Source organism: Hyperolius riggenbachi, chromosome 5, assembly GCF_040937935.1.
Source record: "Hyperolius riggenbachi isolate aHypRig1 chromosome 5, aHypRig1.pri, whole genome shotgun sequence".
NCBI classification, from domain to species: domain Eukaryota; kingdom Metazoa; phylum Chordata; class Amphibia; order Anura; family Hyperoliidae; genus Hyperolius; species Hyperolius riggenbachi.
The window spans coordinates 119,534,791-119,550,143 of NC_090650.1; the positions used below are offsets into that span (position 1 = coordinate 119,534,791).

At 43.5% G+C, this 15,353-nt stretch overlaps 1 protein-coding gene across 3 annotated transcripts in view; it reads left to right on the plus strand.

The window, feature by feature from the left end:
- The first annotated feature begins 13,929 nt into the window (after window positions 1–13,929).
- ZCWPW2 (zinc finger CW-type and PWWP domain containing 2) overlaps window positions 13,930–15,353 on the plus strand; it is an 84,821-nt gene continuing 83,397 nt past the window's right edge. For 2 of the 3 annotated variants that reach the window (XM_068234455.1, XM_068234456.1), the window contains exon 1: window positions 13,930–14,259. The gene's annotated coding sequence lies outside the window, so the exon portion shown is untranslated. The remainder of the gene's footprint in view (window positions 14,260–15,353) is intronic. The other variant, XM_068234454.1, reaches the window with a different exon arrangement.

Below are 15,353 nucleotides of genomic sequence, written 5' to 3' on the forward strand. Positions count from 1 at the left end.
GTCTGAGGTGTGAGGTTTGTGGTGTGTGAGGTGTGTAGTGTGTGAGGTGTGTAGTGTGTAGTGTCTGGTGTGTGTGGCTTGTGAGGGGTGTAGTGTGTGGTGTCTAGTGTGTGTGTGATGTGTAGTGTGTGTGGTGTCTGAGGTGTGTGATGTGTACTCTGTGAGGTGTGTGTAGAGTGTGTGAGGTGTGTAGTGTGTGTGAGGTGTGTGGTGTCTGAGGTGTGAGGTGTGTAGTGTGTGGTGTCTGGTGTTTGAGGTGTCTGAGGTGCGTAGTGTGTGTGAGGTGTGTGGTGTCTGAGGTGTGTGGTGTCTGATGTGTACTCTGTGAGGTGTGTGTGAGATGTGTGTGAGGTGTGTAGTGTGTCTGAGGTGTGTGGTGTCTGAGGTGTGAGGTTTGTGGTGTGTGGTTTGTGAGGTGTGTAGTGCGTGTGGTGTCTGGTGTGTGTCTGGTGTGTGAGGTGTCTGAAGTGTGTAGTGTGTGTAGGATGTGTGTAGGTTGTGTGGTGTCTGAGGTGTGTAGTGTAAGGTGTGTAGTGTGTGTGGTGTCTGAGGTGTGTAGTGTGTGTGGTGTCTGAGGTGTGAGGTGTGTAGTGTGTCTGAGGTATGTGAGGTGTGTAGTGTGTCTGAGGTATGTGAGGTGTGTAGTGTGTGTGGTGTCTGATGTGTGAGTTGTGTAGTGTGTCTGTGGTGTGTGAGGTGTGTAGTGTGTCTGAGGTGTGTAGTGTGTGATGTGTACTCTGTGAGGTGTGTGTCAGGTGTGTAGTGTGTGAGGTGTGTGTGGTGTCTGAGGTGTGTAGTGTGTGAGGTGTGTGATGTGTACTCTGTGAGATGTGTGTAGAGTGTGTGGTGTGTCAGGTGTGTAGTGTGTGAGGTGTGTAGTGTGTGTGGTTTTTTGAGGTGTGTAGTGTGTGAGGTGTGAAGTGTGGTGTCTGAGGTGTGTAGTGTCTGAGGTGTGTGTGGTGTCTGAGGTGTGTGGAGTGTGAGGTGTGTAGAGTGTGAGGTGTGTGATGTGTACTCAGTGAGGTGTGTAGTGTGGCTTCCCCTCCAAGCTGCAGGTCAGAACACGATGCCTTGCAATCCTGCCTGATTTTTCTTTTATTGTGTGTGTGTGTATGGGGGGGGGGGGGGGGGTTTGGATAGCAAGGGGGGGGCATCACAAGTTTTGCAGGGGGGGGAGGCATCACAAGTTTTGCAGGGGGGCCCAGTGATTTCTAGTTACGCCCCTGCCCTTGTCTTTCTCAGAACGAGGCATGGAGCCAACATTTGGTCCGAAAAGTCAATGGCTCCCACATGTTTATTGTACTCCAGAATGGCTTCTGGTTTCTCTATCTGCTCTCTCCATGATGTCCCTCTTCTGGTAGCCTCTTTGTGAATCATTGTCAATATCAGCACATCTCTCTTGTCTTTAAATTTAAGCGCAAAAAGCTCATTGCTTCTGAGGCTGTAATGCTCTCCCTTTTTTAATTTTTTCCCGGTGACCTCCAGAGGCAGACCAATGCGATTGGGCCTTACAGTTCCACAGGCTACAGTCTGCTGTGAAAACAGGTGTTTAAAAAGTGGTACACTGACATAAAAGTTGTCATTGTACAGATGGTAGCCTTTGTTTAGTAAAAGGTTAATCAGGTCAAGCACTATTTTTCCATTGCTACCCATGTAAGGTGGGCACCCCTCAGGCTCCAGCTGACCATCTTTGCCTTCGTACACTCTGAAGGTATAGGTGTAGCCTGTCTTACTCTCATAAAGTTTGTATACCTTAACCCCATACCGTGCGCGTTTATTGGGAATATACTGCCTGATCCCCAGCCTGCCATGAAACGGAATGAGGGACTCATCTACAGCAATATGTTTCTCTGGCATATAGACCTCTCTAAATACATCATTTAGGTGACTCAAAAGAGGCCTTAATTTAAAGAGGCGGTCATGGTCTGGATCATCCCTACGCAGTTGTTGGGAGTTGTCATTAAAATGCAGACACTTTAGCAGCAACTCATATCTCTCTTTGGTCATAGTTGCTGAATAGATGGGTGTGAAAATGGCAGGATCCCTACTCCAGTAGTCTCGCAGCTGAGACTTTTTGACAATGCCCATATTGAAGGTCAGGCCTAAAAAAAACGTTTATCTCAGGCACATTTGTGGGCCTCCATAGAGTGTTAAATTGGGCAGTGGGGTTGTCAGTAATATATTGGGCAGCATACAGGTTGGTCTGATCTACATTAAATTGTAAAAAGTCATTGGTAATAAAAAGACCAAAAAAATATATAGCCCTTAAATTTGTGGTGGGTACCAATACCCCACTAGATGGAGTAAATATAGGGATATTTGGCGCCACCATGCAAGGAGGTGACCACTGGGCTTGTGTGATCTCCAATGGTACCTGTTGCCTGTTGCTTGCCCTTGGGCCTGAGTATGCCCTCCTCCTGGCTGCCCTCCGGCTACTGCCCTTATTGCCTGCTGTGCTGGGACCTGGCTGCCCCTCATCAGCCAAACTGTCTAAAGGGTCCCTATGCTGCTCCTCCTCTCCATCAATCCTAGGACTGCGAGCTGGCAGCTCTGTTGACTCCGAGCTTGAGTCGGAAAGCGAGTCAGAGTCTTCCACAGGGAGCCACTCACTTCCTGATGACCGCTCCTAGCTGGTGCTTTTTATAGGTGGACAAAAAAAGATAGATTAGATAGACAGATTAGAAATATTTTTATTTTTTTGTACGATTTTTTATTTTTTTGCGGGTTTTTTGTGTGTTTTTTTCCCGTTTTGTTTTAGATAGAAAGTAAAGAGCAGGTGTACACAGACATGTATACAGACAGAGGGAGTAGAGAGAAAAAAAGTTGAAAGTGTAAGGAGAGGTTAGCTAACTAGCTATGGAGGGGGGCAGGGAAAAGTTTTTAAGGGGAATGATATGGGGTACAAGTTATAAAACTTTCTAAAATGGTGTACAATACCAAAATGCTCTCTCACAGCAGCTCCTGACACCTCAGATCACAGATCTGAGGTAATATAGAGCTGCTGTGAGAGAAACAGTGTTTCTGTGTATGAACATGTTAAATATTTAGAATGTATATTACTGGCTGTAATATACATCACTCATGTATAAGGCATAATGATTGGTTCAGGGATTATGATCCCTTGCACCAATAATTGCTTACTTTTTTAATTTGTAGCATTTTGTCTTTTTTTTTTTTTGGTGTTCACTCGTCGGAATAGCGGTCATCAAAGGGTTAATGGACCTCGATCAGTGCAGGGACGGTATAGTCTCTTGCACTGATCGGTATTGCCGCGGGCGGGTGCACGTGCACGCATGGGAGCGTGCCCGTACGGCTGCAGTGGGAGGTGACAGCTGGGACGTTGCTCTTATGGACAGCAGGCTTCAGCAGCCTCTGTTTTGGGCGTAGGAGCAATGTCCTGAATGCTTAAATGGCTAATCGACCCGTGTATACAATCCACATCCACAAATCTCAGTCTGCTATAATCTCCATTGTGGTGCTGCCTGAAGTGCACCCCGACAGGCGCAGTAGAGCTCACACTTTTTATACTTTGTATGTGTTCAGACATGGGTTCACGCAATTCACGTGTGGTCTTACCAACATAGAAGGACCCCCAGGGGTACATCAGCAAATATACAAACGAACTTCGTTGCACAATTGACATAGTGTGAAAGTCTCCACTGCCTACCATCCGGAAGCACGACAGACCCACCAATATGCATATATCTACAGAATTTACAGCCACCGCAGGTGTATGTGCCCAAAACCCAACAATGTGGTCTAGAGCCATCAATACCCTCGAAGTGACCCCTTACCAAGGAGTCCCTTAGAGAGGGTGCTCTCCTAATAGTGATGTTAGGTTTCGGCGGAACAAAAGGAGACAACCGTGAATCATTGCATAGGAAGTACCAATATTTGCCAAGAATGTTGGTGATCTCCCCATACTCTGAACAATATTGAGTACAAAACCTCGTTTGTTGTTTGACAGTTTTCAATGTTTTGTTGGAATTAAGCAATCTATTTCGATCGCTACCCAATGCTCTCCTGTAAGCCTGCCTCAGTATTTTGTCATTATAGCCACATGCTTGAAAACGTGTGCGCAATTCCCCTGTCTCCCATCTGAAAGACTCGTCGTTGGTACAATTGCGATGCACTCTCAAATATTGGCCGACAGAGATTCCCCTAACTGTGTGTGCAGGATGGCAACTGTTGGCTTGTAGTAGGGCATTGGTTGACGTCTTCTTCCTGTATAAACTGGTATAGATACGTCCTGTTTCATTACAACCAACCAAGAGATCCAAAAATGGTATCTCATGGGTGGCAATTAACGGTAAATCACAAATTGCGACAATTCCTGTTGATGCATTCCACAAACACATGTAAGTCAGATGTCATCAATGTACCTGTGCCAGACCAAAATCCAGCACAGGTACATGGAGAGATCCTCATCTGTGAATAAATCATGTTCCCACTCCCCCAGGTACAGGTTAACGTATGACGGGGCACACGTTGTGCCCATCGCTGCTCCCTGCACCTGGAGGTAGTGTTCACCATCAAAAACAAAAATGTTATTTCTAAGCAAAAAATGTAGGAGGGTCAACAGCAATCTATTATGGTTAGCAAACTCTAATCCTAATCCACCCAGGAACAGCTACAATGCCCAAATCGTGTGGTATAGAGGACTAAAGTGCCTCGACATCCAGGGTGACAAGCAGAACGCCAGGAGGAGCCTGTAGACCATCTATGGCTCTCAAAAAATGGGAAGTATCCCTAATATAAGACAGAAGGGACTGCACATGTGGTTGGCGATGCTTGTCAATGTAAACACTTATTTTTTTCTGTTAACTATTTGACATTCCTGGACGTGAAACTCACGTCCAGGAAGCCATGTGCGCTCCTGCGCGTTCCCGCGGCCGATCACACGCGCGCTCCTGGCCCGCGGTTTGTTAGCCAGCGAATCAGTGAATCGGACAACGGTGCCAGATCACTGATTCCTCTCCCCCGCAGAAAAAACGACAGCTTCTCTCGGAAGCTACGCTTTTTCTGCTTCCTATGTTCTCCTACGTTGCTCTAAGCGTACGTGTTACGCTTAGAGTGACATCACTGTAAACAAACTCATGGCTGCCATCTTGTGGCCAAAAAGTAAACTACAGCTAAATGTTGAATAAAAATAAAAATACACATATTTACAAAAAAAAAATAAAATACAATTTCAATCCCACCCTCCCAAAAATACCCACATAAAATGTTTAATTAAAAAAAACAAAAAAAATTACAATAAAAAAAACACACAAAAAAACCACAAATATTTACCTAAGAGCCTAAACTTTTTAAATATCTATGTAAAGATGAAATATTTCTATTTTTTTTTTTTATTATAAGCTTGTAAATAGTGATGAATGCAAAACGGAAAAAATGCACTTTTATTTCCAAATAAAATATTGTCGCCATACATTATGATAGGGACATCAATTAAACGGTGTAATAACCGGGACAAATGGGCATATACAATACGTGGGTTTTAATTATGGAGGCATGTATTATTTTAAAACTATAATTGCTGAAAATGAGAAATAATGATTTTTTTTCCGTTTTTTCTTATTCTTCCTTTTAAAATGCAATTACAGTAAAGTGGCTCTTAGTAAAATGTACCCCCCAAAGAAAGCCTAATTGGTGGCGGTAAAAACAAGATATAGATCAGTTCATTGTGATAAGTAGTAATAAAGTTATAGGCTAATGAATGGGAGGTGAACATAGCTCGGATGATAAAGTGAAAAACGACTGAATGCGAACTGGTTAATGAACCACAACCAGATACGATCAGACGACCCGGTGGTCTCTCTAGTTTCTTATGGATTTTAGGGAGTGCATAAAAAGTTGGCATTACCGGGTGTAATACTTTCATAAAATCATAGACCTCATTAGAAATGATACCACACTGCAGTGCCTCGTCCAAAATTGCATATAACTTAACCTGGCAGCGTGCCACTCTGGATGCCGGGACCCTTTCATAACCATCACGATTAGATAAAATTTGCATGCACAGATCCCTGTAGGACAAACCGGACATAACCATAACGTTTCCAACCTTGTCCGACGGTTTGACAATCCAATTATTCTTACACTTAAGTTCAACAACTGCCACCAATTCCTCCTCTGAGAGGTTGGCAGGGTTAGTGTGCACACATAATTGCAAAAATTCCCTCTCAACAGAGGCAACAAAAGTTTGTAAACTAGGATTCAGAGAAAGGGGAGAATATTTTTGAGACATGTTACTGAACTGATCATTACCTATCCCAATGGGGAGGGAGCCCCGAAGGGGGGCCCGCATCTCCGTGCAAGCACCCAAACATGGGCCCAAATCGTCCTTCTCCGGCACATTAATGACAGAATCATCGTTTAAAGAAAACCTGAACTGAAAATTAAAAGTCAAAATAAGCATACCCAAGTCATACTTACCTTCCATGTAGTCTACTCCTCAGTGTCTTTCTCCTGTCCCATGTCCTGTTTGTTCACTGTGATCAAGGGAAATTTTCCGTCCTCCATTTTGAAAATGGTCATTACCCATAACAGCTTTCTGGTCAGCACACAGTTAAACTGTACCATCGCCCACTTGTACCAGGTAATGTCCATGTTTCCCTATTGCTCATCAGTTTTCCTCTCCGCTATAACTGACAGCAACTGATATTTTATTGACAGCAACTGAAACAAAATACTGTCAGAACTGGAAGGGATTATTATCAGAAGAAAATGGTGAGCTTCTGAAAGGAACTGATGGCAAGGTAACTATGTAATGTTCATTTGAAGTTACCTCATGTGTTTATTTTAAATATTTTTACTCAGTAGGTTCTCTTTAAATCACATAAATTCTGTAATGCTCGATAATCGATCTCAGTCAAATCACTCCGGGTAGTCTCAGATCCCCTCGGGGGCAGCCTCTCGTTTGTTTGTGTGCATAATGACTGTAATAAGATCTTCTGACCAAACAGGTGGAGGTCCTTAAAGTGAACCAGAGACGAAGGACCCTCATGTATTTTACCATATATATCATTGGGAATGGGAACATTAGAGAAAACACCCTGCTGTCTGTTTCATTTCTAACTGTTCAGCTTACTTCTAATCAGCCCTAACAAAATCCCTGACTGAGAATTCAGTCTGGCTTTGCTATAATGACTCAGCTATAATGATTCCTGAGCAGAGCCACAAGGGGGCAGGCTTGGGCTTGAGAAGACACCAGAGAACACAGACTCAGCTATAATCATTCCTGAGCAAAGCCAGACTGAATGCTCAGTCAGGGATTTTATCATGGCTGCTAAGAAGCAAGCTGAACAGTTAAAAATGAAACCGAGAGCAGGGTAGGTGTTTTCTCTAATGTCCCCATTGATATATATGGTAAAATACATGAGGGTGCTTCCTCTCTGGTTCACTTTAATTATCTCAAATTTGTCTATGTTATAGATTGGGCAGAATCCCAAGCCCCAGCTAAGGACTTTTATCATCACATCAGGAATATCTTCACCTGTTAAATTTATGACTTGCAAATCAGACGAACGGACAGCCTCAATAGGGGTAGAGGGGTTTGTGTGGATACAGAGTTAAGAGACACTGCGCTTGCTGTGCTGATACTGGCTACTGAACCCTCCGTTTCCTCCCCCGTGCTCGATGAAGGGGGCTGGTTAGGTTTTTTTCGGTTGTCAGGGTTTTATATCTCCAGATTGGAGGTGTTTGAAACCCCATTTATATGCAGTACCTAATCTATAGGCAAGCCTGTCCCTAAGAATGTTTTGGTCCCTCTTTATGACCAATTCCTGATTGAACATCTTGATATGACTTAGAAGTTCATTGTTCCTTTTCTCGTATAAGGGGTCATCACTGTAAGCGCTCAAGGAATCGGTAACCTTACCAATTTCCTTCTCTATATTGTTCAACTCCTCTTCATCAAGTTCATTCATCAAAGTCAAACAACAGTTGGCACATGTCTCAAAGTTCTTTTCCCACTTGGCTTTGAATTCAGGGGATAGATTCCTCCTATGTGGAAAAATCTGAATCCGCAGCCATAATGGTGCACAATGATCGTTCATATAATCTCGATTGTACTTAATGTTCCACCACAGACAAAATTATTAGACAAAAAACCTCTGTTCAGTAAAATAATCTGCTAGGCTAACCCCCCCTCCCTCCCTTCCCCCACAGTCAAGGTAAGCATAAGTATTGCCTTGAAAATGGTGGCAGTATTGCAAATGCCTCTGTTACTCGTTGCATTACAGTGATGGGTAAGCTCTCATTTGATTCAGATTTCTTCCCCATCCCCATTCCCCACCCATGCCTTGCCCTTCCATTGACCCCTATAGGAGAAGGTAGCTTGACCACACCCTATTCCTAAATCTTGAAAGTGGTGAGCAGCACCATCACATCTACGATCCCTGAAGGCAGCACAACTTAGGACAGCTTGGGCTCTCATTTGAAAATACGAGTGTGACATCCAAAGTTCTCCACCACTATCTCTCATGCCACCGTCTCCATTGAATCCTATAGGAGAGAGCAGCTTGGCCACACCCTATTCCTGAGTCCTGGTTGAGAAGAGTGGCGAGTAATCCTTCCTGAAGGCAGTAACTTCTACTGTTTTTATGAGAATAAAGGTATCTACAGGCATTTTAAAAGAGGTTGCCTACATTTACATGACTTGAGGGAAGGACGAGAGACATTAGTCTAATAAAAACTTTCAATGTACAGGAGATTTACAGATGACATTCAGGTACACATGTGCCTCATTTGGCATGTTGCTTCCATGTACACTTTGGTATAACTGCAAAAGACAATGCGCAAAATTTGACTTTGTATTTTCTAAAAATTTCTCCATGGATACAAATATGAATACTTATCTGATATAGAAGACACTAATGTACATCCGGAAAAACAAATGCATTTGTCTTGCCGAGAAGGTGAAGGTTTGATGCAGTAAATTAAAAGGAGAAAAACTGTGTATTGTGAACTTGTTTTTCATCATGACTGTTCACAAAAAATGCTCGTGGAGAGGATGGTCCATAGAAAGCAAAGACGTACATAAAGCTTGGACTGGGCAAAAAAAATAAATAAATTGAAGAATTCACTTATTCCTTAATTATACAGTATGTAGAATGTGGTGAAGACTACTAGAGGCTGCCATCTGATGACTTCTGAGGAGGATAGTACTTTATTGTTCTATTACCAATCGTCAAAGCCCAACTTCTCATATGTACCGGGACATCAGAGTGGCCCAGGAGGACGGCGAGAGAGACAACAGCCTGAGGGGGGCTGGAGGAAGCCCCAGGTACGAAATATTTTTTTGTTTAATCTTAGGTTTTCTTTAACCAAGAATAATAATGTAGCCTCAAAATTAAATTTTAATTTCACTGTAAGACATGTTTAACTTTAATCGTGTTGTTCAGTGAATCATGAAACAATATCAAGCAAGTTCAAGACATAATTTCCATTTTCCAACAAGTGTGATGGCATTCTGAGCAATAATACCCTGAATGTTGATCAAAAGTCATCAGTTGACCTGAGGCTGTACCTGAGGTGACAAAAATGTTACAAGTTCTGCATGCTTGTGTAACGTGTCATCCACAGCATCATCACACTGAAGAAGCCCACGTGATGTGGGCGTAACGCGTATGTGGGCGTGGTTAACTGCGGATGGCTGGCGGGACGCTCCGTTGCTGCACACGCGGATGAGAGCTTGATGTTCCTTCCTGGGCTGCTGAGACTAGGTGCCTGGTCGTTGCGGGACACCGCAACATTGCTGTGCAGTTTTCACTTACTCCGATGAGAAGATAAAAGGCATGTGCTGCCGCTGTGCAGGATATCTGAAGAATTTGGTCAATCAATGACTGTGAATGCCGCTTTGAGGCCAGGTAAGGCTGTTGTTTGTCACATAGCTGCTGGCTTATTACACATGTGGACTCTGTCTAATTGGAAGGTGTCTGGAAGAATGGACATTTACCTTTGAAGAAGTAGCAATAGTTGCAGTATTAACCTGTTTAGAATAATGGTATCTGAAGAATCTCAATTGCAGGTCTAGAGAACTTGGACATTAGGCGCTATCTTACAGTTTCCATATAGGTACAGTCAAAAGAGATCGTCCGATCCTGATTGTGTGTATGCGGTATAGCTGTTTATGTGTGTATGCTCAGGAGCCTTCCTGTGTGGATAGCCTACGCAGTAATTTTATGGGGGGAGGTGCATGAGATTGGGGTATCCAGCTGTGTTTGGGAGGTGTTCTATTGATCCAATAAAGTTTTGTATTTTTATAGTTCTTTGAGTGGCGGTCATTCCTTTTTGTGGTTGTGTAACGTGTACAGTCTCCGCAGGGTGCTTCCATATATACCTGGACAATAGCCCAGGGCCCCAGAGATGGCTGTCAGGTCTCCCCTAAGTGAATAGTGGTCTCCAGGCCACGAACTCACCTGTTCCTCTGTATGCTTCTGTCTGCATCCTTGTGAGCACTTCTTCTCCCTCTGTGACCTGGTGGTTTGTTATGTGATTTGGAACCACGTATGCCCAGGACATTCCTGGCGATGGCTGCTAAACACAGCCGCATGGGTGCGTGCACAAAGGCTTCAATTCATACAGCACTACCAAATGCACTAAAGCAAAAAACAGCTGATTTTACCAAACATTTTGTGAAATGTCAATTCACTAGGGCTGTTACCGCATGGAAAACTAAACACACTGACCAGTGAGGTAAATTATTAACTAGTGAGGTAGATATCACATAGGGCTGGGGATCCACTACCAGTGCTTTGCTAAGCCCCCACACCTTTCTACTATAACCACTGATGCGATCCATGATCACACTGACCCAAACTGCTGCAAGCAGCATTCTGCTTGTGGGACCACACCCATCGGCATCCACTGGTAAAGCGCTTTACTGACTTCCAAAGCTCGACTAGTGGGTTCCAGCCCTGAATGTCAATTTACAATAGAACTTGTGGTAAAACAAATGAGATGTTCTACAGTATATTTTACCTCCAACAGCCATTTGGAAAGTCATAGAAGGGAGAAAGCAGCAGAGAAAAGGTGAAAACTACCGGTAATTAAAGTATTCAGGAAAATAAGAAAGTTCATAATGAAAACATATTTCACAATATTATTATGTAGTAATTAAAAATGGCTGATAATATACAGTACAGGTTGATAATGATAATATATCAGCCATATAATGTATAATATAATAATTAATATAATAATAATATAATACAGGTTGATAATGGCTGATAATATACAGTACAGGTTTGAGTTGATACAAATTTTATGTTATTTTATGCACCTTGGACTGGCACTTTACTTGTCAGTATAATACAAAAAAAATGCTACCTGTATCACATCTTTCACCCATTTTCCATGAACTGCAATACTACTGAAGTGAGAAGAGTATAAAGGCTGCCATATTAATTTCCTTTTAAATAATACCAGTTGCCTGGCAGCCTGCTGATCTATTTGGCTGTAGTAGTGTCTGAATAACACCAAAAACAAGCATGCAGCTAATCTTGTCAGATCTGACAATAATGTCAGAATCTGCTGCATGCTTGTACAGGGTCTATGGCTAAAAGTATTAGAGGCAGAGGATCAGCAGGAAGCCAGGCAACTAATATTGCTTAAAAGGAAATACATATGGCAGCCTCCATAACCCTCTTGCATCAGTTATCCTTTAAAGGGAAGGACCAGGAAGATTAAAAAGCAAAAATCTACTTACCTGGGGCTTGTTCCAGCCCCTTGCAGCCATCCTGTGCCCACGCCGCAGCTCCGGTGGCTCCCGGTCCCCTCCGGTGCAGATGCCAATCTCGCCAGGTCAATATCTACTTGCGCTTCAGCATGCGAGTCAAGGAGTCGCACTGGCGTCATCAGGACTGTACTGTGCAGGCACAGAAGCCATGGGCCCCAGTGCAAGTTTAGCATTGGGGCCCCCCAAGCATGCTATAGATAACAATTAATACGACACACCGAACCAATCAAGGACAACCACAGTGTCAGAGGTGCAAGAAGGGGATGGGGAACAGTGTGTTAAAGATCACTACTATTCAATGCATCTATAAAAGTAAATATTATCAGCAAAGGACCAACGAAGAGCTAATACAGTGGTTTAGGGTGGGCCCCTCTAGCCCAAGGGCCCCGATGCGGTCGCTAACTCTGCACCCCCTATTGCTTCGCCACTGGGCTGGAGGAAGCCCCGGTAAGTAGATTTTTGCTTTTTAATCTTCCTGGACCTTCCCTTTAAATACCAAATGAAATACCACTTGATTTCTTAAAATACTGAAAAAAATACTGCATGAGGCAAAAATCTTAGTGAATTGTCATGCAGGTTTTTGGTAACTTGCTAAACTATTACTGCATGTGTAAAAATCTTAGTGAATTTGGAAAAAAGTGTAAAACACCAAATTTGATATTTTATCAACCCCCCTTTTTTTACTGAGCGGTATGATCACTTCTGGATTTTAGGGTCTAAAAGCAGTGCGATTTTTTCCACAACCTTTTAGACCCTAAAACCAGTTTTAAAAAAATCATACCGATATATAGATCTGCACAGCCCTGCACTTACTCACCTCCCCTGCATCCAGTGCTGCAATTCTCCCTCTGTCCACCGGCTGGAGCTAAACCCCTATAGTGAGATCGTCATCTAGAGACATTTAATGGGCTCAATTCTGGTAGTGTTTAGTAAATAATTACCTCATGGAATTAGGTTTACCTCATGAGGGAAATCAACTTTTGAATTCTGGTAGTTTAAGTAAAGTTTTACCTCATGTAATTTCATGAGGTAATTCATGCGGTAATTTTCTACTAAAAATGTGTGGTATTTAGTAGTGAAATACCTCACACTTGAATTCTCAAGTAAAATAAGGTGCGTGTTTGCATGTCTTTTACCTCACATAATTAGACCTACCTCTACCACATGATAAATGCAGTGCTGTGACAGAATTGTGATATCCGTCACATAACATGGAGCCTTTTCAGCTCGTTCTGTGTTCAGGGCCCCCATATTTTGCTGAAATAAGTAAAAGTGATCCGACCAACAATCCCCCCCAGCCCCAGCTTCCATTTTGTTTTAAAAAAGAAAAAGTGCTCCAAACCCCGTACAATCCTTCATCTGCCGCGCCCCCCCCCCCCTCCCCCCCTTAACATTGCCATTCCCTAACCTCTGGTTGGAAAAAAAAAGTAAAAATGCTCCAATCCACAGCCTCTATTTTAAAAAAAAATTATGTTGAACTGCGGCAAACACCGATTTCTTCCCCCCCCCCCTCCTCTGGTTAAAAGTGCTCCGAGGCACCCCCCCCCCCCCCCAGCAGCCTCTAAAAGTAAAAGTGCTGTAACCCCCTTCCAGACCCCCAGCCTCTAAAATTAAAAGTACTCACCCAGTCTCTAAAAGTGCTGACCCCTCCCACAGCCTCTAAAAGTGCTCCGACCCCCCCCCCCCCCCTCCCGCCTCTAAAAGTGCTCCTACCACCCCCCCCCCCTCCTCCCCCCAGCCTCTAAAGGTAAATGAGCTGGATTTTTTTTTTTGTAATGGATGCCTATAAATTTACTTTACATAGGTTGCTACATAATCAAATACACCTTCCCTCCTCAAAAAAAACAAAAACAAAACATCTTCCAAAGACTATCCTAACTTATGGAAGACAATTAAAGACTATTACCTATTTGCTGCAGGCTTACCACTGAAATACCTCATGTTTTACCTCACTCTATGCCTTTACCACATGTTTTACCTCATGTTCTGAAATGGAGAAAAATCTTTCAGAATTGATAAAAGAAGAGGAAAATACCTCATGAGGTATTTTACCTACCAAAAAATATTTACCTCACAGAGCTACCAGAATTGAGCCCATTATATATTACACTGAGGTATGCATAACTTGCAGTGGCATCGCTAGGGGGTAGCCCCAGGTGACACCACAAAACAGGAGACGGTTTAACAGCCAAGAGTTACAAGAGATATTTATCCTGTCACTCAGCCTGGTCAGCTACTACATCAAGATCCTGGCGGGCATTTACCACAGAACAAACCTGTAGCAGAGCAGCACCCATCACTTCATACACTGTGCTTGCCCTGCAAAGGCAGAGCTGCTGATGCACTCCTGAGAGCAGCCTGGCCCCACCCCCTGCACAGAACACTGACTGATCTCCTCAGCTGCTGCTGACAGGATTCCTGTGGTGTGTGACTGATGACTCAGCATATTTGGTTTACCTCATAAGTTCTGCAGTGGTGACAGAGAAGACGAGAGCTCCTCAGCTGTGGTCCTTGGAGTGAGTAGCTCTGTAATGTTCTCTGCCATAAAAAATCAAACAGAATTTGCGTGCAATTTGTCTCTCACAGCCTCCCTTGTACACCCTCACCATCTTGCTTGCTCCCACCCCTCTCTCCCCACCTCTTGGCCATGTACAAATGATGAGACGATATGCCAGCAATTTGGCATACTCTGTCCCACGAGCGACTTCATCACACAACAAATGGTTGATATCTGCATGATGGAAATACTGATCGCAGAGCTGCCACCACTGCGTGCGCAACATGTCAGATTTAAGCAGCAATACTTAGAGTTATTAATCATAGCACTGATTCTGCTAGCTATGTACATAGCAACACTGTACATAGCTATATAGCTGTGGATCATGAGAAACTCACCTCCCCCTCCTCCCACACCCTGGCCAGCTTGCGATTCAAATAGGAACAGCTGCTACCATTAACAAGCCTTTGGGCCTGTACACTTTGCTGCACTTTTAAAATCACCTGCGATTTTTAAATCGCAAGCCTTCATTAGAATAGGAAAAGCGCATTGCACCAGTGTGTACAGGTCTCCATGATTTTCATTATTTTTCGAAAGATCTTGCGATTAAAAAAAAAACGCATGCGATTTGAAAAGCGCAGCGCAAGCGCAGCAGTGTATACAGGCCCTGATGCACTAACTAGCGGTAAGATTGCTGTGCAGTAGTGGTACTACCGCAGCACCTATGGTACAAGTTACTAACACTTTGATCTGAAGAAGTTCATGTGCTGTGTTGGATTTTATCTGGCAACAGCACCACCGGCAGCCAATTTTCCTGTGTTGGGCTATGTCCTACATTGGGCTTAAACTGGAAAAGGTCTATGTCAGACATAGTTCAACATAAGATTGGAAAGGGTTAAAACCTTCTCCCTCATGCAGTATATGCCTGGCTAAAGCACACCTGAAGTGCCTGGCTGTCTTTCAGATCCTCTGACACGAATACTTTTAGCCATAGGCCCAGAGATGGATTAAGATTAAATTGGGCCCAAGGCAAAGAGGTAGCTATGGCTCCACCTTATATTACTTTTGGTACACTGAGGTGCAAGAGGGATAAGAGAAGGGATAAGAGAAGGT